This window comes from Hyperolius riggenbachi, chromosome 10 (genome assembly GCF_040937935.1).
Source record: "Hyperolius riggenbachi isolate aHypRig1 chromosome 10, aHypRig1.pri, whole genome shotgun sequence".
Lineage (NCBI taxonomy): Eukaryota > Metazoa > Chordata > Amphibia > Anura > Hyperoliidae > Hyperolius > Hyperolius riggenbachi.
Window position 1 is genome coordinate 40,312,234 of NC_090655.1, and position 25,691 is coordinate 40,337,924.

Consider the following 25,691-nt stretch of genomic DNA (forward strand, 5'->3'; position numbering starts at 1 on the left):
ACGTACTCTTGGCAGTTTCCTGTCTGTGAACCCTGTTGCATTGTGGGAAATAGCTGTTTACAGCTGTTTCCAACTGCTAAAACAGCATGCAGCAGCTACATCACTTGCCAGCAGTAAAAATGTCGCCATGTGATAAATGTCAGAAATGTGTGAATCAGGGAGAGGAAAGATTTTACAATGGGCAAACACTGACTAAATCATTTATACATAATTATTATAAAAATGAAGCACTTTTTTATTACATTATTTTCACTGGAGTTCCTCTTTAAAAGGAAATAAATATGCCAGCCTCCATATCCCTCTTGCTACAGTTGTCCTTTAAAGAGAACCTGAACTAAAAATAAAAAGTCAAAATAAACATTTACGGGTTATACTTACATACTACTGTGTAGTCTACTACTCAATCTCTTCATCCTCTGTTGCGTCCCATTTGTCCACTTTGATCAAGGGAATTCTCTGTCCTTTATTTTAAAAATGGCCATTACCCCATAACAGCTTCCTGGTCAGCACACTGTTAAACTCTAATATCACCCACTTGAGCCATAGGGAAACATGGACATTACCTTGCACATTCAGTTGTAACTGACAGCTGCTGATCTATAACTCACAGTAACTGGTCTATTTCAGTTCTGACAAAATATTGCCAGAACTGGAAGTGATCTATGTTAGAAGAAAATGGTGATCTTCTGAGAGGAACTGACGGTGAGGTTAGTATGTAATATTCATTTACAGCTACATGATGTGTTAATTTTCAATAATTTTACTCACTACAGGTTCCCTTTAAGCTCTTCAAGCCTGATCTCATTCCCACCTCTTAAAGGCTTGAGTAGCTGAGGGGAGTGTCTAAATGTCACCATATTATCACCACCCCCAAACCTACAAGGTGCCTCATTTATTGATGTATTTATTGTGCGACACTGCAGTTCAGTTTTAACCTCCTTAGCGGTAACCCCATGCTGGACACGGGGTAAGCCGTCAGAGGGTGCCGCTCAGGCCCTGCTGGGCCGATTTACATATTTTTTTTTTGCTACACGCAGCTAGCACTTTGCTAGCTGCGTGTGCATAGCGATCGCCACCACCACCAGTCGATTTGCCGCTATCCGCTGCGCCGCCCCCCCCCCCCCCCCACGAGACCCCTGCGCTGCCTGGCCAATTAGTGCCAGGCAGCGCTGAGGGGTGGATCGGGACACCCGCTGACGTCAGTCCGTGACGTCATCGCGATCGTTGCAATGGCGACGGGGAAGCCCATATAGGGAATCCCGTTCAGAACGATTCCCTGCAGGGTAAAAACGCTGGCGGCGATCGGAGGGATGGGAGGGATAGCGAAGGGAGGGGGAAGCATGTAGCTAGCGCTAGGCTAGCTACATGCTTTAAAAATTTTTTTTTTTTAAAAAGCTGTGCTGCCTCCTGGCGGATTTATTGTACCGCCAAAGGGGTTAACAGAACATTCTTTTTCATATTCAGGGACCACAAGGAGAATGCTGTAAGGTCACACAGACCCCTATGCGATTGTTCCGCTGGTGGCGTATGACCTCCCTCCCTTTCTCCTATGAGATCTGTAGTGTTGTAGCATACTGATATGGAGCTAGGTCCAGCACATCACGTAACCATTTATCTTGAGTGTCACCTTGTGACATTTCATGTAGCATGTCAATTAACAGCAGTTTGTCATATATAGAGAATCCTATCTACGTTCTTGAAGGCAACGTTGAAACGTCCGGAGAAACGAGAAGAGGCACCGCGTTTTATTGCTGTGCTTAGTCAAGCATAATGTAAGACACCTCATAAGTTTAGCTTGTCTTCACAGTGTCTGGCATTTCAGGATTGACTTAAGAATAGGCTCATCTTCTGCTCTCTGAGTAGCGTTGTTCCCCTGAGCTCAGCCCATTCTTCCTGGAAGCTCACCTCATCCATCTGCTACCAACTCCTCTTCCTTGCAACTAATGAACTTTCCGAATGGCCAACATGGTTTCAGACTTAACCGTCTTTCCATTATTAATCAGAGAAGCTCTGGAATTTAGTGCATAATTAATAAGGTCATGATATTAAGCAGAAAGCTTAATCAGGGGATTTCTGCAGTGATCTATTCATCATTTTCCCTGAGAAGTGTGGATGGGCTCGTGTTTTTCTTTTTAAATTCAATGAAACGGGATTAATTTTTAAAGAACGGTAAGGAAGATACCGCAAGAATGACAGTGCAGGGAAGAACATTTCCAGGCCAGACAGAGATGGATGGTATATGCAGCAATGGTGCTCATGAATAAGCCAATTATCGCTGCATAATAGTAATAGGACATAGCTGGAGCAGGAGGAAAACGGCTCTTATGACCAATTGTTATCTGACAAAAACAATAGATTATGGATAGCTAGGGTGGCTGAAGCTCTTTTATAGTGACGGAATACTTAAAGGAGAAGTCAACAACATTTTAAAGTAAACTAGTAGGGGGAAAGTGCCCAGTTTGGGTATTTACCTCAACAGAGGGATGATCCGGAGGCTTCCCCTGTCCTCCTTCGCTGGGCCGTTCTACTGCTGTCCCCTCCGCAAAAATGGTTGGTGAACCTAGTGGATGTCTTGAACCATCCACAAGAGTCTGTGCTACTGCATAAGCGTGTGCCAGCGCAGTAGCATGGACTGATCGGGCTCGGATTTTTCTGCCAAAGCCCAAGCTGGTCCATGCTAGTGTAGCCCTGCTGCAAGAGACCTTATTTCTTGGGGGAAGACGGGGAAAGCTTCTGGAGGATACAGAGGCCTCCCCCTCTTGAGGTAAGTATCTGTGTTTACACCCCCCCCAACCATTTACTGTAACCGAACAAGATAAAAAATTATTCATTTACACTTTTTTTTGAGGGGGAGGGCGTGGTTGGTGGAGAGAAGGGATGCCCTCAGCCCCCTTCAACAATTTCCTCCCATAAAAAAAAGTGCTGAATAATTTTTTTTTTAACATAAGATGAAAAAATATCTCCTGGGAGAAAACTTATGAGAGAAAATGGAGTTGAATAAGGACCAGAGTGCTTGGCTGACAGCTCTGAGGTGAAGTGATTTCAAACAATGTAATAGCGATTGGAAATTGGATTTCCATGGCAGAAGTCGATATGCGGAAATCGGATTTCCAACGAATTACCGTATTACTGAGACTAAGAAATATTAGGGTAGTGATAAGACTCAGACATATTAGGCCAATCGGAGAATGCAGAAGTTGTCATTGCCAATCGGAAATGCGGATTCTGCATAATAAAAGATAAAAACAACAAAACAGGAGGAGCGCTCCGTAGTGTGATACCTTTTAATCAATAAAAACTGCGCAATATAAAATTGCACTTACTAGATATATTAAAATGACAGGGATTCATTGAGGCTTATTGCCTGAAGAAAAAACGTCCCCTTATCAGAGAAGAACCTGGGGCTGCAGTGGCCAGCGGCAGCATGGGTCCTGATGGTGGACGGACGTCAGGTCGCTCTCTGGGGAGACTGTGTGCAGGTGTCGTCAAGATGCGTTTCGGCGTGTCCACGCCTTCGTCAGTGAACTGACGCCGAAAAGCGCTCCTCCTGTTTTGTTGTTTTTATCTTTTATTAGTCCGCTCACAGCCGAGCGTTTAAGGAGCTGCTATCCTGTGATCCTTGCTGGTCCATATCGACTTTTATCTGCAGTAGCGCAAGATTTCACATCTTTGATTCTGCATAATAGACTATATTCTCAAAACAGCGGTTTCTGGAATTTACAAAAAAATATTTTTACAATTAAACTAACTTTATTGACAAAAATAACATTCAGTGGAAATGGGAAATCAGTAATCGGAAAATCTGATTTCTGCGGAAATCGGAAGGACACTTATTAGAAAGCGGAAGCCCATCTGAATCAGGAAATCGGCATCTCTGACAATCCCTACTGTGCATCAGAGTTTTAGTAAGATAAGAATCTGGTGGAGTCACAGTGCTGGCAACAAAGAGTTGATCTGTAATCAGGAAAGAAAGGGGGTAGGCGGAATTGCTCTGTCCTCAGCAGTGAGAGCTGCTCTCTAGAGCTGAGAAAGACAAGACAACAGAACATTTATATTGTGCTTTTCTCCTGGCAGACAAAGCGCCAGAGCTGCAGCCACTAGGCAGTAGGTAGTGTTAGGGAGTCTTGCTCAATGTCTCCTCACTGGGTTACTGAACAGATAGAGCCAACATTTGAAGCCAGGTCTCCTGTATCAGAGCCTTTAACCAGTACACTTTCCAGCCACTGCTGGAACAGCTACTTGCATGCTAGCACCACGTTTTGTGGAAGGATCTCTGGGTTACATGACTGAACAAAACAATTGTTTGAGCCATACTCCCAGTCTTCAATTATGCTAACAATGAAAAGTCTGGGAGTGTGAACTAGGAGACGTTAACAGACTTTCCTGTAACTTGTACTATAGTGACTAATGCCCAACCTGACTGCTCATTTTCCAGGCACAATGTTAGGAGGGCTTCATTGCAGCTATTCCTCCTGTATAATTCTGGATTATTGCCAGAATCAGCTTGCCGTCATGTTTTATTTATAAAGCGCCATGGTATGTCTCAGCACTTTACAGTGCAGTATACAGTGAATGTATGGGCATGGTTAACAATATAGAACATAATGGGAAACAAAAGAGTCCAGCTTGTTTGCCAGTTACAGCCGAGCAGACAATTATACACAGGGCATAGGGTGCTAATGGCAAGATAAGTCATGGAAAATTAAAGAAAAACCCTGAGAAATGCCAGTGGGTTCCTCAAGGTCCCAGAACTAAATTGCATTTCATGTCGGTTCAAAAAAAAAAGTGTGGAAAAACATTTCTCACCGCGGTTTGTGGATCAGTGTTCTCTACAATGTTCAGAACTAGTCAGTCAACTGCTGTGTGATTTATACTCCAAGCAGGACTCGATCTGTCAGGGGACCTTTGGAATAAAGCAACTCCTATGTACTTTTCGTGATGTATGCATAACATGAACAGGGACAGATTTCTGGAAAGGCCACAAAATCTGGGCCTTGGGTGGCTGCAGTCCAATGAGGCACCTGAACATGAAAGAGGAGTCACTACATATGAAAGAGGAGGCTGAAATTAGGGGGAACACATACAAATGGAAAACGGATGCTCAAGGGAGCTGTTCATGGAAGAGAGGGGCTGCAGTACATGGATGATACACATGGAAAAGGAGGCTGCACATGAAATGGGAGGGGCACTGTTGCACACAGGGTCGAACTGGGCTGGCGGAGGCTCAGGATTTCCCCCGGTGGGCCTTTTAATTACAGTGGTGTCACGTGACGTCAGTGGCCCCGGGGCCCCGAGCACTAAAAATCCGGCCTTCGGACCGGGAACAGGAGGGGGCACAGCCCAGGAAGGAGGAGCAGTGGCGGGCATAGATTGGCGGGGAGGGATGCAGCCCCCCCCTCACCTGAGGCCAACCCTTCCCATGCCCCCCCCCCCCCCTATAATGTATCGCAGCGGCAGCAAGCAGGAACGACTTACTACTTCCTGGTTCCAGCTCTGCGTGCCACTGCTCTGGTCTTCTCTGACTGTTGTCCAATCACGCTTTCACTGTGCTTCCTGTAAGAGCATGATTGGACAACAGTGAAGACCAGAGCAGCCGCTCGTAGAGCTGGAACCAGAAAAGTAGTAAGTTGTTCCCTGCTCTCTGCCGCTGAGCTACATTTTGGTCTGGAGGGGGGAGTGTGGAAGGGTTGGTCTCAGGTGAGGGAGGGGGGGTGCCCACCCTGAAACTTGCCCTTAGTGTTCCAGTCCAACCCTGGCTGCACGTGAAAGGGGAGCCACAACATACTTGACCCAAGGGCACAAAAAGGATAAAACCAGCCTTGAACAAGACTTCCATCTATGGGAACATAAGCCACAAACTCTGCATCAAACAAAAGGGGGAAATTATTGGAACGAGCACCATCCTGAAATCACAATCCTGTTCTAACAGGTGTGTCAAAAGTAACCGTGTGAAATGAAAAAGCAAGAAACTAAGGAATGCTTCATAATGTGTAAAGACATAAACACCTTTATTGCTGCATAGCAAAAACAAGAAGAATATCACTCTAACATTTAAAAACAGTGGGAAGCTAGCACAGCAATATAGTACACACAATATAATAAAAGTATAGAGCCTGCTAGAACTCAACAGTATAGCAAATAGTGTGTCAAAACCATAAAGCTCAATGAAGCACATTGAATAAATAAATAGTTACAATATAAAATATATCGAGGGGCAATATACCTTAAAAAGATAAATAATACAGTTGCCAGCTATTTGTAAATGTGAGAACAGCTATGCAAAAAAAAAATATATGTACAAAATGATGTGAAGTGTAATGAATAGTTCTGAATAACGTACAAAGGCCTCAATTCACTAAGCTTATCTCCTGTCTTTAATAATGTTTCTATAGTTATCACCATGGTGATAAGGCATGTAGTATTCAGGAAACGTTTTACCTCAGGCAAACCTAAAGTTAACTCTTCTGTCTTTAAAGAGACACTGAAGCGAAAAAAAATCTATGATATAATGAATTGGTTGTGTACTATGAATAATTACTAGAAGTTTAGCAGCAGAAGAAAATATTCTCATATTTTTATTTTCAGGTATATAGTGTTTTTTCTAACATTGCATCATTCTCTAATATGTGCAGATTACAGAACACTCAGCATTCAAAATGATTATTTCATAGCAGTCTGTGAACTAATGACCTCTCCTCTGCCAGAGGAAAAGTAAATAGTTCAATAACACTTGAGATAATAAAAGTCAGATAACAGTCCTCTCCACGACTTTGAAAGTTGCATAGAGATAATAACTGGAGTTTCTTAAAGGGAACCTTAACTGGTGGGGAAAAAAAATTCACTTACCTGGGGGCTTTCCCGAGCCTCCTGCAGCCGTCCTGTGCCTGCGCTGGTCCTTCGGTGCCCTCCGGTCTCCCTCCGAGGCTAAGTTTCGTTTTCGGACGACTGCCAGTCGTCCTCGGGCAAAGCGTCCTCTTCTTCCGCATTCCCCGTCGTAAAGAGCCATAAAGCGAGTCCGCATGACGCGTTTTGCGTCATGCAGACGCGCTTTATGGCTCTTTACGACGGGGTATGCGCAAGAAAAGGACGCTTTGCCCGAGGACGACTGGCAGTCGTCTGAAAACGAAACTTAGCCGCGGAGGGAGACCGGAGGGCACCGAAGGACCGGCGCGGGCACAGGACGGCTGCAGGAGGCTCGGGAAAGCCCCCAGGTAAGTGAATTTTTTTTCCCCCACCAGTTAAGGTTCCCTTTAACTCTTCCTGTAGTGGAAACAATGAGACTGATGTATCTGATCTTAATGTTTTATTTCTTAGCTGTACTACACATACAAATCATAATATCATCATTTTTTTTCGCTTCAGTGTCTCTTTAAGTTAACTCTTCAATCCTTAAAATAACTCCAGAATTCTAGACAGGCTGTGTGTGAAAATAACTACAGAGGAGGTAAATTAACTATAGAGGAGGTAATTTAACTACAGAAGAGGTAACTTAAGGAATGAAGAGATAAGATAACTCTCTCACTGGGCGGTGGCAAGTTATCTCTTGCCTTATTATCTCCAGCATGATCTTAGTGAATTGAGGCCAAAGTCAGGAAAACCGCTCCACTGTGCTGTGACAGACAGTGCTGGATCAAAGGCAGCCTGGCCCAATCATGAAGAAGTAGAGTAGAAGGAAGATCCACAACGATGTCTTCACAAAAATTCTTTATTTAGGACATATCCTAGTACAGTCAAAACCTCCTAGCTGACATGTTTCGGACTTAGGTCCTTAGTCATAGCTGATTTCACAGCTCACAATGTCGGATTTAAAAAGAGGAAGGAGCAATTATGGGCAGGGGGGGGGGGGGGGGCACCACCCAACAAAGGTGTGGAGAACAGGAGAACACTGAAGCTGGAACCCCCACCCATATGCTATATTCCTCGACAAAGTTATACAAATAAGTACAATCAAACAAAAAGATTAAAAATACATAAGGAGCAGTAAGAATGCAGAGAAGTACAAGTGTGAGACATAAGGACCACGGTCCGAAACATGTCAGCTAGGAGGTTTTGACTGTACTAGGATATGTCCTAAATAAAGAATTTTTGTGAAAACATTGTTGCGGATCTTCCTTCTACTCTACTCGAATAATTCTGAATATTGTGCACCATTGTGTATAAAGAAACATATACAGTAAGTCCCAAAGGATAGAATCAAATGGGTGCACTAGGATGTGCCATTTGAAAGAACAGGCCTGGTGTAGAGAGCATTATGAAAAAAGTGGGGAGTGGGAATCCACCACTGTAGAAGGAGAGACCCTAGCATCGGGTGAAGAGACCAGTGTACCAGTGGAAATCACCGTTCTCTGGAACTATTACCTGTATAAATAGCGGAAAAGAGGAGATCAGTCAATGTCAGCATCCCTCAGGCTGAAAAGCAAAGTCAAAGGACAACGCAAAGCAGAGGTGTAAGTACAAAATCATGGGGCCCCCAGCAAAACTTTGATGCCCCCCCCCCCCCCCAGTGGTGTAAGTGGTCTAAGGAGTTATGGGCCCAATTGCAAGTTTTACATTGGACCCCCCAAGCACTCTATACATAATAATTGATACGGCGCACCAAAGACAGCCAAGGACAACCACAGTGTTAGAGGTGCAAGAAGGGGATGGGGAAGAGTTTGTTAATGATTATCATGTAGGTAGAAAAAAACAAAGTCTTGTAAAAGTAATACCTTTTAATGGCTAACTGATTAAGTGAAATGATGCACGTTTTCTGGGATCTAGTCCCTTTCATCAGGCATATTTCCAGATGTTAGCTGAAGTAAAACACTGATGCAGGTAAATAGTAAACACGTAGATGGCAGTTGTGCTGGTTACTGTTCAGCAGTTAGATGTCAGGTGATCAGCAGGCTGGAGCCAGTGAGTTCAGGCAAGCACACATGAAATCTAGCAGGTTTCTGAAGATCATGAAGCCAAAGGGAACCTGAAGCGAGTAAAATTATTTAAAATAAACACATCATGTAGCCGCAAATGAATATCACATACTTACCTCACCGTCTATTCCTCTCAGAAGCTCACCATCTTCTTCTTACAGTGATCCCTCCCAGGTCTGACAATATTTTGTCAGAACTGAAATATACCAGTTGCTATCAGTTATACATTAGCAGCTGTCAGTTACAACTGAATGTGCAAGGTAATGTCCATGTTTCCCTATTGGCTCAAGTGGGTGATATTACAGTTTAACAGTGTGCTGACCAGGAAGCTGTTATGGGGTAATGGCCATTTTTAAAATGGAGGATGGAGAATCCCATTGATCACAGTGGACAAATGGGACGCAGGAGAAGAGAAAGATTGAGTAGTAGACTACACAGGAGGTAAGTATGACCTGTGTATGGTTATTTTGCTTTTTTATTTTCAGTTCAGGTTCTCTTTAAGCCAAGTCAATCATGTTACATAAGGAGTCCCATTCCACAGTTTAAAGAAAACCTGAACTGAAAATTAAAAGTCAAAATAAGCATACACAACCCATACTTACCTCCCATGTAGTCTACTCCTCAGTGTCTTTCTCCTGTCCCGTGTCCTGTTTCTTCACTGTGATCAAGGAAATTTTCCGTCCTCCATTTTGAAAATGGCCATTACCCCATAACAGCTTCCTGGTCAGCACACAGTTAAACTGTAACATCGCCCACTTGAGCCATAGGGAAACATAAACATTACCTGGTATAACAGTTCTCCTCTCAGCTTTAACTGACAGCAACTGATATTTTATTGACAGCAACTGATATATTTCAGTTCTGACAAAATGTTGTCAGAACTGGAAGGGATCATTGTCAGAAGAAAATGGTGAGCTTCTGAAAGGAACTGATGGCAAGGTAACTATGCAATGTTCATTTGAAGTTACCTCATGTGTTTATTTTAAATATTTTTACTCAGTACAGGTTCTCTTTAAACACTCTGTCAATGTCTTAAACATTTTCATAAATTTGAACTCAGTAATCTTTCTTGCTTGTTCATTTTTGACGTTAACCTTAAGAATAAGTACTTTGAGATCTTGCATGCTGTGTCCTGGTTCACAGAAGTGTTGGCCCACTGGAGTGTCCATTTTACCCTCATTAATTTTAAAGCGGTGATGGTTCATTCTTGTGGGCAGTTTTTGTCCTGTTTCTCCTAGATTCCTTTTGTGGGGCATTTCAAGCAGCATAGGTGCCTCTCAAGAGGAATCTATATAGGAGAAACAGGATGCAAGATCTCACAGTACTTATTCTTAAGGGTAATGTCAAAAATTAACAAGCAAGAAAGATTTCTGAGTTTAAATTTATGAAAATGTTTAATGAATGGGATTCATGACTCTTTATGTAACATGAATGACTTGGCTTCATGATCTTCAGAAACCTGCTAGATTACATGTTTGCTTGCATGAACTCACTGGCTCCAGCCTGCTGATCACCTGACATCTAAACAGTAACCAGCACAACTGCCATCTACAGTACGTATTTACTATTTACTTGCATCAGTGTTTTACTTCAGCTAACAACTGGAAATATGCCTGATGAAGGGGACTAGATCCCAGAAAGCTTGCATTATTTAACGTTATCAGTTAGCCATTAAAAGGTATTGCTTTTACAAGACTTTGTTTTTTTCTACCTATATAATTTGTTTGGCTAACACGGTACAGAAACATTTTTACTACTATCTTAATGATTATCACAATTCAAAACATCTATAGAACTGATTACTACCAGCACAGGACCAATAAACAGCTTTTACTGTGGTCTCACCCAAGGGCCCTGATGCGGCCGCTACCTCTGCATCCCCTATTGCTACGCCACTGGGCCCCACCAATGTTTACATCCAGGGCCGGTTGTAGACTTTCTGCTACCTAAAACGAACTTTAGAGGATGTGCCGCTCCACCCCCTTGAAAGTGTGTGTGTGTGTGTGTTTGTGTGTGTGTGTGTGTGTGTGTGTGTGTGTGTGTGTGTGTGTGTGTGTGTGTGTGTGTGTGTGTGTGTGCGCGCGTGCGTGTGTGTGCGTGTGTGTGTATAAACACACAACCCCCATAATATATACCTCATATTATATATACTCCCCATATAAACCCCATCACCAGCAAAAGATCATTATGACCAGTCTGAGAGGAAGCTTTGGCATGCGAACAATCAGTTGGGGGTGCTAACCAGACCGGCCAATCACAGCTCCCCTACTGCTTCTTTTGTTAACTGGTGCTATGGAATTGCAGGCGAGACCATGGCAGATCACTGGGCCAATCAGTAGCAGTGACCTATCAGATGTCACTGCTACTGATCAAGTGCAGTAATTGGCCCAATGACATTGCCGTGGTTCTCATGCACGAGACCATTGACACCAGTTAGCATAATGATCAGCAGGCGGCTGTGATTGGCCAGTCTGGTGCTTCTCCTCTAACTGGCCTTAATGATCTCTTGCCAGTGATGGGGTTTTACCATGGCATGCCTCGATAAGAGGCATATATTGACACCTTACCTGCATATGATATCATAGGGATGGATGGAAGGTGCCACTGGTCAAACGAGGAAAGGGATTTGGGGATGCATGGGTGAGGAGGGTAGTGTGTGTGCCAGGAAGGTGGGCGGAAGAATGGAGGCAGGCACCAGGTGGCACAACCCGTTTGTCCAAAAGCCGCCCCTAGATTTTTGGAATCACGTGATTCAGGTGGCTTCATAGTAGGTCTGCCTCTGTTTACACCCTTTCCCTTGCATACCCCTGGTTACCCTCATAGCTAGGAAGCCCATATCACAAGGGTTTCATAAAACAAGTGTGGACACAATTTTGTGTAGCCACAAAAACCCTAATCTGAAGGTTGGACTCCTTCATCGGCGAGAGTGAAATAGTAGTTGAGGCGTCCTCACAACTCTGCCCCCCTAGTGGTTGCAGGTACTGCTCTCCCCTGTAGTTACGCGCCTGATGCATTGTAGCTGCTATGCAGAGGCTGTCTTATTACAATTCCGACACACAAAAACAGCCAACAGATTGTGAAAATTGGAATCCAGTGGTATACACTAGATTGACTAGAAGTAAGCTTTGGGCAAATGGTGATTCAAACATTCCTACAACATTATGCTAGTGTCAACCGATAGATGCAATTGCTACTTCATGGAAGGGCGTTAGATTAGATCCTATCATTAAATCACGAAAAGAGTGGCTATCTACTGATTTCCAGTTTCATAATTGAATACATAAGGTCCATAGATCTGCATATGATGTCTAGTGTAAGGGTAGCATACTTGTTAGATGAGGTTTATGACTCTTATTGATTAGATCCTCCCACGCTTCACTAGAAACTTGTATTATCTCACATGGGCTAACTGGTAATTTAATCCAGGACTAGAGCAGCCAAATATGCCTGGGGGATTCTTATGAAAGAATACTTATTTTTCAAGACATTCACAAATCTCCTTGAGGGGACCGGCAGTTTATTATTTATTTACTTTAAAAAAAATCAAGACAGGCAGATTCACACGAGAGTTCATAGATTAGGTAAAATTAAACTTTTTAGGTGCCCATTAATGATACAATCCTGTCTGTACAGTCTTACTATGTCTATGTAATATGATGGAAGACAGAAATTTTGGGGGCCACCATAGGCTATTTGTAGACCCGGTGCTTACTATTTACCAGGCATTACGGGTTCCCAAATTTCCCTCCATATGCACTATTTATAAGGACACCCATGGCGGTGCACAAAAAATGTGCATGGTTTTTTGGTGGAATTGCGGTGGTGGTGGTGGTTGGGGGTTAAGGTTAGGCCTGGGGGTGGTGATGAATGCTAACCATAGAGGGGGTTAAGGTTACACTTGGGGGGATAAATTTAGGTGTGGGGGGTTTAAGGTTGCACGGGGGGGGAGTTTTAAGGTTAGGCATCTGGGGGCAGTTAAGGTTATGCCCATAGCCTTAACCATATGTGGTATCTCTGTACAGACACACTGCGGCTGCTTTACTAACACTAAAGTTCTACTAATCTGGAAAACATGGGAGAACGTTGGCGCACGTAAGAGATCTGAAGAGAGATGCCCTAATCGACCTGCTTATGGGAACAATCGAGAATTACCTTCCCATTACTTGCAATCGTAAAAAGTGCATCAAAAGATCACATCTGATCAAGAAATTGCGCCATTTATGGGCAACTTCCGTCTGACATTTTGATCTGCTTCAGCATCATACCGCGCTGCGTGATTACGTTTTAAACTGGTGAGCGTGCAATGCGGGGTAGTGCTCCACCTCCTGAGTTGGATCTGGCCCAGCCCCAGCCTGATGGACAGGTTACCTTCTCTCACTAGTGGTAGGAGGTAGAGACCACACCGGCGCCCAGTGCAGTAGCAATCACAGATCATCCCCACTCCCCCAGTGCAGTTGTGTAAATGTAACTGCTGGAGGATGTGGGCGATCATAAAATTGCATTGGAAAGGGTTAAAGGCAATAGGGGGAGTCTCTTCCATCTTTATTCTGTAAAAGACAAGGCAAATAACAATCATATTGGGCTTTTCTCCTGGCGGACTCAAAGCCCAGAGCGGCAGCCAGTAGGCAGTAGTATTGTTAGGGAGTCTATCCAAAGGACTCCTTACTAAATAGGTGCTGGCTTACTGAACAGGCAGAGCAGAGATTCTGCAATTCAGAATGGACAGTGTATGTTAGCCAATGTCCATGTCCACTAGTGTATGTGGGGATGACGACAAGAAAGTTAAAGACTCGCATTGGCGAACACCTAAGCAACATAAATTGTGGCGCAAAACCGAATGGTGAATATTGGAGTGCGCTGGCGGAACACTTTTGCACGAAGCATAACGGGTCAACAAAGGGTCTGACCTTTAAAGGTATCTATAGATTGAGTGGAAACAGGAGGGGTGGGGAAGGTTCTGCTGCAGCAGGAATGTAGATGGATATATCTGCTGGACTCAGTGACACCGAATGGGTTAAATCAAGAAATTGAGTACTCATCGTTCCTTTAAGAGGAAAAGTTTGATGATGCAAATAAGTAGGGAGAGAGGGATAAACTACTCTTTCTGGGTACTTGAAGAATTGAAAAGTCTTGAACTTTGTGCCAAAAACATGATAATTGGTATCCGATTTATGTATGTATGCTGAGCATACAATCTGATGGCTGTATACTAGTAAAAAGAAAAGTTGCCTGAGAAAACTTACCAGGAAGTGCAGCGAGCGTGGTAGAATGAAAACTGTCACAGCAAGAGCCTTGGGGTGACTTACTAAAGGGGAGGAGGCGGGTCTGAGCCCCAGTGAGAAGCGTGGTGGTTGACATGGTAAATGGGGAGGGACCAGAGCCAGGCATAAGCATACCGGATGTGCATAAAGGAATTTCCCGGCCCCTCTGTCACTCATCCTGACGAAGCTTGCAGTGGGCGGGTGCAACACGTCGATGGGCGGGGTCACGTCCCGTCCTGTTTATTGAGCACCTCACTCCATGCTGACAACTGCTGTGAGGACCGGGTGGACGCTGAATCGCCGCTCCCCGCTGATGCCTGCAGCGTGGTTGAGCGCAGCGAGAGTAAACAGCAGTCTGGACACATAGCTGGAAAAAAGAGCTGAAGGAACAGCACTGGGCGCCCAGGGAATGGTGAAACACTGGACTGGCAGCGCTGCTAACTGTGCAATTAAGGCTTGCTTGGCTATGTACGTCTGTGCTTTAACTGCATTGTATTGTCGGCTTTACCATCTTACTGACTGTAGCACTAGTCAAAAATCCCTCTCCACCACTCTGAAGAAAATCCGGATTATGTGGTACCGGTACCAGTGTGGATGTGTTTGGGTGACAGTTTGCTTGGTCATGTGTGAGGAGCGCTCCACAGGCTGTTTTTAAGTGATTTTATGGTGGTGGAACCTTATGCATTTTGGAGTTTGTAACTTAATAAAGGCTAATTTTTGAATTGGGAAACCCTAGAGCCTAGGTTCTCAACATGTCTTCTGATAGTTCCAGGGGGTACTCGGGCTTGATATACTTAACCAAGAACAACAAATTTAGAGTTTTCGAAAATGATAAATCTTATTTAAACAACACCAAATTCGTATTTTAGCTAATTTAAAGCAATAGTAAATACTTGGAAATTGTTTAGAACCAATTATCATGTACTACGATTAAATATATATTTGTCAAGGGGTACTTGTGATAATGTTTACTATGCTAGGGACACTTGGTGAGTTCAGGGCTTTAAAAGGGGTACATACCAATAAAATGTTGAGAAACACTGCCCTAGAGCAGTTGCTTTAATTTTTGTTGTAAGTAGAGCAGAGATTCGAACCCAGGTCTCCTGTGTCAGAGGCAGAGCCCTTAATCTGTACACTCTCCAGTGTAAAAGGTACCAAACCAGGGATATCAGAAATGCATATGAAAGATTATGTGAAAGCTCGGAGAACCTCTTTATCATTAACTGATACTTATAGAGGAACCAGAGACGAAGCACCCTCATGCATTTTACCATATATATTAGTTAGTCTGCTCTTTGTTTCATTCTTCTCTGCTAAATCTGCCTGTTAGCAGCTCTGACAAGAATCCCCGACTGAGCATTCAGTCTGGCTTTGTCCTGAATAATTATAGATGAGTCAGTCTTCAGTGATGTCTTTTCAAGCCCAAGCCCGCCCCCTCCTGGCTCTGATTTCCTGCTAAGAGGATACATAGCAGGAAAGCAGAGCCACAAGGAGGCAGACTTGGGCTTGAAAATACATCACAGAAGACTGACTCAGCTATAACATTCCGGGGCAAAGCTAGACTGAATGCTCAGTCGGGGATTGTATCAGGGCTGATAACAGGCAGACTGAGCAGTGAAGAATGAAACAAAAAGCAGAGTAGGTGTTTACTGTCATGTTCCCATTGATATATATATGGTAAAATACATGAGGGTGCTTCGTCTCTGGTTCTCTTTAAGGAATGTGGTAGACTTCCAGTGTCTGCAGGGAACTTCTAAAGCATGTTAGCGGACTTATTGCCAATAACTGTTGCTTCCTGCAGCTGTCATAAGGGGGCGATGTTAGTCAGTAAGTAGGAGAGCGGCACAGTGTCACATTTCCTGTCAGTCACCATTCCTCTGCGCTCTTCTCTCTGCTGCTATTATAATGGCCACACAGACTCTGATTAGAAACGTTAATTTAAACAAGGACATTATGGGTTTGGAGATCAACCAAACAATATGAGATAATGACATTGGCATAATATTGCTTTTATTGTGTAGCGTTTGTGTGTCACAAAATAAGGAATAATTACTAAAATTATCCAGGAAGAGAAGCAATTACACTGGGAGGTCTATTGTGTTGTTTCCTGGGTGCAGTTTGGCATCCGGCACCGATGATGACATTGGAACAGAAAACATGGGTCATAGGGGAGGCAATAATGTAAATACAGTAATGGGAAGCTGAAATGAAAGAATACACAGCTGCCAGTCAGAAGGAACTGAAAGATAACACAACAAATAAGCTCTCTGATGGGTTAATGTGACAGCTGCCAATATGTGTGGCTTTGAAAACAAATCAATGTACACTAAGATATCACAAGTGAGCAAATGCTTAAAGAGAGTCTGAAGTGAGAATAAATCTCGCTTCAGACCTCATAGATAGCAGGGGCATGTGTGCCCCTGCTAAACCACCGCTATCCCGCGGCTTAACGGGGGTCCATTCACCCCCAAATCCCCTCCGTACAGCCGGGGAGCGCTTCCGCATTGGGGCAGGGCTAACCGCCGCAGCCCTGCCCCACACGCGTCTGTCAGCGCGTATCTCCGCCTCTCCCCCGCCCCTCTCAGTCTTCCTTCACTGAGAGGGGCGGGGGAGAGGCGGCGATGCGCCGCTGATAGACACGACTGGAGGCAGGGCTGCAGCTGTTAGCCCTGCCTCCAGGAAGAGAAAATCTGCGACCAAGAAGACGACCAAGGTTTGCGGGGATGGGTTTGGGGGTGAAGGGACCCCCGTTTAGCCGCGCGATAGCGGCGTTTTAGCAGGGGCACACATGCCCCTGCTAACTATGAGCTCTGAAGCAAGATTTATTCTCGCTTCAGAGTCTCTTTAATAACTTCTCTGATTTTATGATTTTTTTTATCAAATAATATATGAAATGGTTAATTTATCCTCTTCTCTATAGCTCATGACTGTCCTTTTTTCGAGAGACAGTCCCTCTTTGGGAACCAAATCCCTCTTTTTTCCTTATTTGTCCCTCTTTCAGGACTGATGTACAGATCTATGTAAATATGTGTATTTTTTTTTTACTAAAAAAATGAATTTAATTTACTCTAAACTTTATTACCATCTTTTAAATCAATTGTAACGATTGTGGAATTCTCTCCGTGATCAGCGCACAAGACGTGCGCTGACACTGCGGAAATCCTGCACAAGCGTATAATTTGAGGGAACCCAGCAAAAGGTGCAATGCAAGGGTATGTGTGTGCACCAATCTAGTCGCCAACCCGCGACAGTGCATACACAACAGCAGATATGAAGTAGGAACGCAATCGCGAGAGAGGCGATTGCCAGAGGTGACACAAGGCTACAGCAAGGCAGAGCACGAGAGTAGCAAAGGCACAGCAAATAATACAATGAGAAGATAAGGAAAATAACAAACGCTAACTAAACACGAACACCGCACTCATTCGCAACAGTGCACGCGTTTATGCGCGGTCTCCGCGTGTTAGGCACAACAGAGACAAGCACGACTAACTAACCACCGACAGAAACAGAGGACGCAAGCGCTTGCTTAACGGTTACCTCACCGAGCCTCCAGCAAGCGTTCGTAGCAGACAAGACAGATATACGAAAACAGGAATAAGCGAGAGATAGGATCCACAGCACTAGCGCAAGAGGCTAGTGCGATCCAGGAAGACAGAATAGAAGGATCCACAGCACTAGCGCAAGGCGAGTGCGATCCAAGCTAGACAGGCAGATGAGATAGCTGGTAGCAACCGCTGCTCCAGCTAAACTCCAAGAACAAAGATCAGAACGATCTCCTGTCGACCACCGCAGGGACAGGACAATCGCAACAGACAAACAAAACAGATATGCAATCCTAACTGCACTAGGGAACCTGCCTAGTGCAGTCCCAGGAATTACTCTAAGCTAATCTTCAAACAATGAGCAAGGCTGACACTCCAGGAGTCTTTCACAGGACAAACCCTTATGACCAGCCCAGGTCTGTGATATCACATGGTATATATAGAGCAAGCCTACAAAGGATGTGGCTAGGCAATCTGCATGACAAACGTATGCAAATTCCTCAGCAGCAAGCTGCAAAACTGATAAAAGGTCTCTTTTCCAGAGACCTGCAGAATGCAGACCTGAACATTGGTCAAAAAGCTGCCTGCCTGCGCAGGCAGCCGAGCGGATCCTCACATCAATATATTTCTTACTGAGAAATAAATCTACTGATGACAGAACGCACCAGTGTGGTATGAATGATAAAACTACAGCTTTTGCTTATGAATTCTTTGTTATATGCATGACCCGGGTTGTGAATGGGCATGGCTGGGCGTGGCTAGAGGTGTGGGCGGGGTGTATTAAAGTGTCCTTCTTTCTTAACTCAAAAAGTGATATATTTCCTTACTTACAAAGCTATAAGACAGTACCAAAAGTCGATACAATTATAGAATCAGGAATATTTGTTGGATGTATGAAACATTCACATAATCATTATTTGCTATGTATATTACTGTATTAAATGTGATATTGATATCTCTCTCTCTCTTTCTCTCTCTCTCTCTCTCTCTCTTATTTAGGATTAGGGATGATTGGAACAGGTGATTTCCGATATCACGGTAATTCTGCATTCCGCGGTAACGAAATTCCATCACCGCTACATTCTGGCGGATCCCCGCGGTATTCCGCATTCCGTTGGAACCATTTCCACAATGTTAAAGGGAATCTAATGGATGTTTCCTTTTAAACAAATGCCAGTTTCCTGGCAGTCCTGCTGATAATTTTGGCTTTAGTGGTGGCTGAATCACAATCCTGATTACATTTTTTTTTTGGGGAGCAGCAGGAGTTGTCGTAGGCCATGGAACCTAGAGGTTGTTCCGCGGGCTGCGGCAGTCATTGCAATTTTAGTTTGGAGCAGCAGGAGTTGTCGTAGGCCATGGGATCTAGACAGGGGTGCAGCTAAGGTTTTTGTGGCCCCAAGCGGACTGTAGTAAGTGGGCCGCGGCGAAAAATGGGTGTGGCTATCCCGCATAAATGGGCGTGGCCATGACATGTGGGTGGAGCGGGAGGGCGGATTGGGGCGGAGCTGTTTGCAGGGAAAAATGGATGTGGTGGCGGTTGAGGCGCGCGTAGCGCGCCGCGCCGAACAATGGGCGTGGCCATGACATTGTATGGGCGGAGCTTAACCGTAGCACAGCAAATATAGCCAACTATGACCATTAAATAATAAATGCAGCAACAGTTACCCCAGACACCAGAAAATAAAAACGCAATTTGTGCAACATTTCAGCAGAAAACAAACGCAATTTGTGCAACATTTCAACAGAAAACAAACGCAATTTGGGCCACATTTCAGCAGAAATCAAACGCAATTTGGGCCACATTTCAGCAGAAATCAAACGCAATTTGGGCCACATTTCAGCAGAAATCAAACGCAATTTGGGCCCATTTTCAGCAGAAATCAAACGCAATTAGGGCACATTTTCAGCAGAAATCAAACGCAATTAGGACACATTTTCAGCAGAAATCAAACGCAATTTGGGCCACATTTCAGCAGAAATCAAACGCAATTTGGGCCACATTTCAGCAGAAATCAAACGCAATTAGGGCACATTTTCAGCAGAAATCAAACGCAATTAGGGCACATTCTCAGCAGAAATCAAACGCAATTAGGGCACAGTTCAGCATAAATCAAACGCAATTAGGGCCACATTTTCAGCAGAAATCAAATGCAATTAGGGCACAGTTCAGCAGAAATCAAACGCAATTAGGGCACAGTTCAGCAGAAATCAAATGCAATTAGGGCCACATTTTCAGCAGAAATCAAATGCAATTAGGGCACAGTTCAGCAGAAATCAAACGCAATTAGGGCACAGTTCAGCAGATATCAAATGCAATTAGGGCACATTTTCAGCAGATAAGGGCTGCAAAAAGAAAATAATTTACTCACCTGGCTCTGGCAGAAGTCTTCTCTCCCCGTCTCCTCTCCTGGCCGGTGGCCGGCCTGGCTCCTCAGGTGCGCAGTTCCCACGGAGCTCCCTCCTTCCTCCAATCTCCCGCGCTGATTGAATGCACTGCAGGGATACGGGAAGATGGCCACCCGAAGCCCTGTACTGGAGACATAAATAGTCTCCAGAGCAGGGCTTTGGCGGCGGCCATCTTCCCGTAGCCCTGCTGCCCTGCTCTGCTCTGCCAGCCCCGCGGGGCTGCGGGAAAACAGTGACGTCACACCGACGTCACTGAGCCGTCGAGGCCCCTACGATCTTGAGGCCCCAAGCGGCCGCTTGGTTTGCTTTATGCCTCACGGCGCCCCTGGACCTAGAGGTGGTTTCACAGCAGTCATAACAGCAAAATTTTAATTTAGTCTGTCTAATCTTCATCATGAATCAGTGAGAGGGGCCTTGTAATTATCACTGATCCATGACTCATTCATTTTTATGAACGTTAGTATGTCCACATTGTCTGTGGACAGACAGGTCCGTTGGTCGGTGACCACCTCACCTGCAGCACTAAATACTTGCTCAGAAAGAACACTGGCGGCGGGGCATGCAAGAACCTCCAGTGCATACTGAGCGAGTTCATGCCAGGTATCCAGTTGTTTTGTCCAATACTCCATGAGGTCATCATTACTCTCCATATTGTCTGGAGCACTGGCCGACCCCAAGTAATCATTCACCATACGGGCCAGCCGCTGGCGGTAACTACTTTGCCCGCTGGTGGTGCTGCTGCTACAAGCAGTATCTGGCATTGGCTGGTAAAATTTCTTCAACATACTCAGCAGGTTCACAGATTGGCTATTGGTGCTGCTGCTGGGAGTGGGACCACCAGTCCTTTGCCGAGTATGACGAGGCTTGGTAGCTTGGGCCTGGGATACAGGTTCAGGAAACGCATCTTCTACCCAACGGAGACGGGCATCCCGGGTGTGACTCATCCTGGCATCTGCTTGGGAGGGGATTATGAGCTGCCGCATTTTCCCCTTGCACCGGGGATCTAAGATGGTGGCCACCCACATGTCGAGCCTTGATTTTAAAGTTTAAATCCGAAGGTCCTCACGGAGGCACTAGAGCATATGCGCAGCCATTGGGAAGAGATGTCTGCCAATAATCACCTCTTCCTGGCTGTCAGAACTGTCGTCATGCTCCAGCTCCACATCAGAATCTTCTTCCCACCCCCGGACAACGGGCTCTTCCGATTCCACAAGCTCTGCCTCCTCATCCAGGACTTGAACATGCTCACTCACTCCCCCACTTGACTGACCACTGTTCAGTAGGGCTTCCTCCCCCTGTCCGAGCACTTTGTCAAGAGCCTTGTCCAGCATGAAGACAATAGGGAGCACTTCTGATATGCTGCAGTGCTCCTCACTGACCAATTTTGTTGCCTGCTCAAACGGCTCCAAGACTTTACAGACCTGTCCAATCAGCTGCCACTGGTCCCCAGTAATGTAGTCCAGTGGCCCTGTTCTGGAGGAAGATGTCTGAGACAGGTATAGCCTTGACCGCCATTCGCTGCTCCCACAACCTCTCTAGCATGAGGTCGATCAATCAGAAATAAGTCTGTGCTGTGGCAGGCTATGGCGGCGCTGCAGCAGTTTCAAGGCTGAGGTGGCGGTTGCGGAGCGACGGGTGTGGGCTAGTGTTGGGCGAACACCTAGATGTTCGGGTTCACGAACGTTCGCCGAACATCGCCGCGATGTTCGGGTGTTCGCGCCGAACTCCGAACATAATGGAAGTCAATGGGGACCCGAACTTTCGTGCTTTGTAAAGCTTCCTTACATGCTACATACCCCAAATTTGCAGGGTATGTGCACCTTGGGAGTGGGTACAAGAGGAAAAAAAATATTTGAAAAAGAGCTTATAGTTTTTGAGAAAATTGATTGTAAAGTTTCAAAGGAAAAAGTGTCTTTTAATTGTGGAAAATGCCATGTTTCTTTGCACAGGTAACATGCTTTTTGTCGCCATGCAGTCATAAATGTAATACAGAGAAGAGGTTCCAGGAAAAGGGACCGGAAACGCTAACCCAGCAGCAGCAGCAGCACACGTGAGGGAACAGGAGGAGCCGCAGGAGGAGAAGGCCACGCTTTTTGAGACACAACATCCCAGGCCTTGCATGAGGACAAATAGCGTGCGGATATAGCAATGCTTTTTGACGCCATGCAGTCATAAATGTAATAAAGATGAGAGGTTCAATAAACAGGGACCGGAAACGCTAACCCAGCAGCAGCAGCAGCAGCACACGTGAGGGAACAGGAGGAGCCGCAGGAGGAGAAGGTCACGCTTTTTGAGACACAACATCCCAGGCCTTGCATGAGGACAAATAGCGTGCGGATATAGCAATGCTTTTTGCCGCCATGCAGTCATAAATGTAATAAAGATGAGAGGTTCAATAAACAGGGACCGGAAACGCTAACCCATCACAGATGGTCATTGTTCATGTTACTTGGTTGGGGTCCAGGAGTGTTGCGTAGTCGTTTCCAATCCAGGATTGATTCATTTTAATTTGAGTCAGACGGTCTGCATTTTCTGTGGAGAGGCGGATACGCCGATCTGTGACGATGCCTCCGGCAGCACTGAAACAGCGTTCCGACATAACGCTGGCTGCCGGGCAAGCCAGCACCTCTATTGCGTACATTGCCAGTTCGTGCCAGGTGTCTAGCTTCGATACCCAATAATTGAAGGGTGCAGATGGATTGTTCAACACAGCTATGCCATCTGACATGTAGTCCTTGACCATCTTCTCCAGGCGATCGGTGTTGGAGGTGGATCTGCACGCTTGCTGTTCTGTGGGCTGCTGCTGCATGGGTGTCATAAAATTTTCCCACTCCAAGGACACTGCCGATACCATTCCCTTTTGGGCACTAGCTGCGGCTTGTGTTGTTTGCTGCCCTCCTGGTCGTCCTGGGTTTGCGGAAGTCAGTCTGTCGGAGTACAACTGGCTAGAGGAGGGGGAGGATGTCAATCTCCTCTCTAAAGTCTCCACAAGGGCCTGCTGGTATTCTTCCATTTTGACCTGTCTGACTGTCTGACTGGCAGCAGTACAGTGGCAGTACAGAAATGCTATACAGTGGCGGGTGAGCGGTGTACCACTATTCCCAGCAGCGACACAGAGCACAATGCTATACAGTGGCGGGTGAGCGGTGTACCACTATTCCCAGCAGCGACACAGAGCACAATGCTATACGTGGCGGGTGAGCGGTGTACTACTATTCCCAGCAGACACAGAGTGGCAGTAAACAGAATGCTATATAGTGTGGCTGAGCGGTGTACCACTATTCCCAGCAGCGACACAGAGCACAATGCTATACAGTGGCGGGTGAGCGGTGTACCACTATTCCCAGCAGCGACACAGAGCACAATGCTATACAGTGGCGGGTGAGCGGTGTACTACTATTCCCAGCAGACACAGAGTGGCAGTAAACAGAATGCTATATAGTGTGGCTGAGCGAGGTACACAGAGTGGCAGTAAACAGAATGCTATATAGTGTGGCTGAGCGAGCGGTGTACTACTATTCCCAGCAGACACAGAACAGTAAACAGAATGCTATATAGTGTGGCTGAGCGAGGTACACAGAGTGGCAGTAAACAGAATGCTATATAGTGTGGCTGAGCGAGCGGTGTACTACTATACCCAGCAGACACAGAACAGTAAACAGAATGCTATATAGTGTGGCTGAGCGAGGTACACAGAGTGGCAGTAAACAGAATGCTATATAGTGTGGCTGAGCGAGCGGTGTACTACTATTCCCAGCAGACACAGAACAGTAAACAGAATGCTATATAGTGTGGCTGAGCGAGGTACACAGAGTGGCAGTAAACAGAATGCTGAGCGAGCGGTGTACTACTATTCCCAGCAGCGACACACAATGACTGGGGGGGACCCTGGCTAGCGTGGCTGGAGAGCGAACTACCCTGCCTGCCTACCCAAAGCTAAACCCACAGACAAATGGCGGAAATATGACGTGGTTCGGGTATTTATTTACCCGAACCATGTGACAGTTCGGCCAATCAGAGCGCGTTCGGGTCCAAACCACGTGACCCGTTCGGCCAATCACAGCGCTAGCCGAACGTTCGGGGAACGTTCGGCCATGCGCTCTTAGTTCGGCCATGTGGCCGAACGGTTTGGCCGAACACCATCAGGTGTTCGGCCGAACTTGAACATCACCCGAACAGGGTGATGTTCTGCAGAACCCGAACAGTGGCGAACACTGTTCGCCCAACACTAGTGTGGGCTGACACTTTTCATGCTGAGGCCACAGCGCCCTTCAACCCATCAAAAGCTTGTAGAAATTTCTGGACTACAAGGTTGAAGACGTTAACCAAGCAAGTTAAGTGAGTGTAGCCACCTTCAGAAATGGCGGCCAGCATGTTGGCACCATTATCAGACACCACTACACCTGTCTCCAGTTTTAAGGGGAAAAGCCACTGCCGAATCTGATCCTGTAAGGCTGCAAGGATTACAGGTCCGGTTTGTCTGTTCTCGTCCATGGATTAAAGATTCAGCACTGCTTGGCATCGATGGTGCTGCAAATCAGTGTAGAAGCGGGACCACTTGCTGGGAGGCTCAGCAAAGGCGGACTGGCCTTGGACAGAACAGGTAGCAGAGGGAAGTTGTTAGGCTTGCAGGGAAGTTCAGATGCTGTTGACCTTTCCACTGCGGTATGAACCACCCAAGCACAGGATCTAAGTGACCACGGGTCTTCACCCACGACCCCTTGAGGGGGAAGCAGGACCGCTGCCCCTGGAGGGGGAAGCGAGTACTTCGCTGCCTAGTGCCCACCAGGTTGCGCTTGGAATGATTCCACAGAGGATCGGAGAACAGGAAACAGCTCAATGTGGAGAGCCGAGGACTGGAAGGCGTAGTCAGGTGCAGGCACTGGTCGGGACAGGCGGATATCAGGAGGGTCGTAGACAGGCAGAGGGTCGAGGCAGGCTGCAGACAAAATCGTAGTCAAGAATGTAAGCCAGGGGTCAGGACGGGCAGAGATCAAAACGTAGTCGGGGTCACAAGCCAAGGTCTAACCAGGAATCACAGGGTATCACAAGTACTAACTCAGGCACAAGCTGTAAGAACAAACAGCACTTCTAGAAAGGGCAGGCTTGTTTAAATACTGTTCTTGGCGCCAAAGTTAGCGCTGCGCATGCGCGCTGTGCGCAGTGCGGAGTGCGCGTGCGCGCGAATCGTCCTGCGCGCGTGCGCGACCTCTCGCGCACACTGCGCATGTGCATGACCCCGCGCGCTGCGCGCGCAACGCTGTGCGCGCCAGACCACCAGAAATGACCATAAAACCCAGCGCACCCGCGCGCGCGCGTGTAGAGACGCGCGCACGAGAACGCCTGAGCAGCCCAGGACGGTGAGTGTGACATTGCCCCCCCCTACGGGCAACCTCTGGGTGCCCCTTGACATGGGTTTATCAGGGAATTTTAAATGGAACCTTCTGACAAGCCTTGGAGCATGTATATTCTCAAGTGGCTCCCAAGAATTCTCCTCCACTCCATAACCCTTCCATTTGACCAAATAGTAAAGGGAACCTCCCTTCTTCTTACAATCTAAGATCTTCTCC

At 46.0% G+C, this 25,691-nt stretch overlaps 1 protein-coding gene across 11 annotated transcripts in view; it reads right to left on the minus strand.

Annotated features, from left to right (window-relative positions):
- The window catches only part of ADGRA1 (adhesion G protein-coupled receptor A1), a 1,508,265-nt gene that overhangs the window by 277,039 nt on the left and 1,205,535 nt on the right, over positions 1-25,691 (minus strand). The window contains exon 1 of one of the 11 annotated variants that reach the window (XR_011024442.1): positions 3,324-3,356. The exons of the other annotated variants lie outside the window; for them this stretch is intronic. The gene's annotated coding sequence lies outside the window, so the exon portion shown is untranslated. Of the gene's footprint in view, positions 1-3,323; positions 3,357-25,691 lie in introns of those variants that run through there. 11 annotated transcript variants of the gene reach the window in all.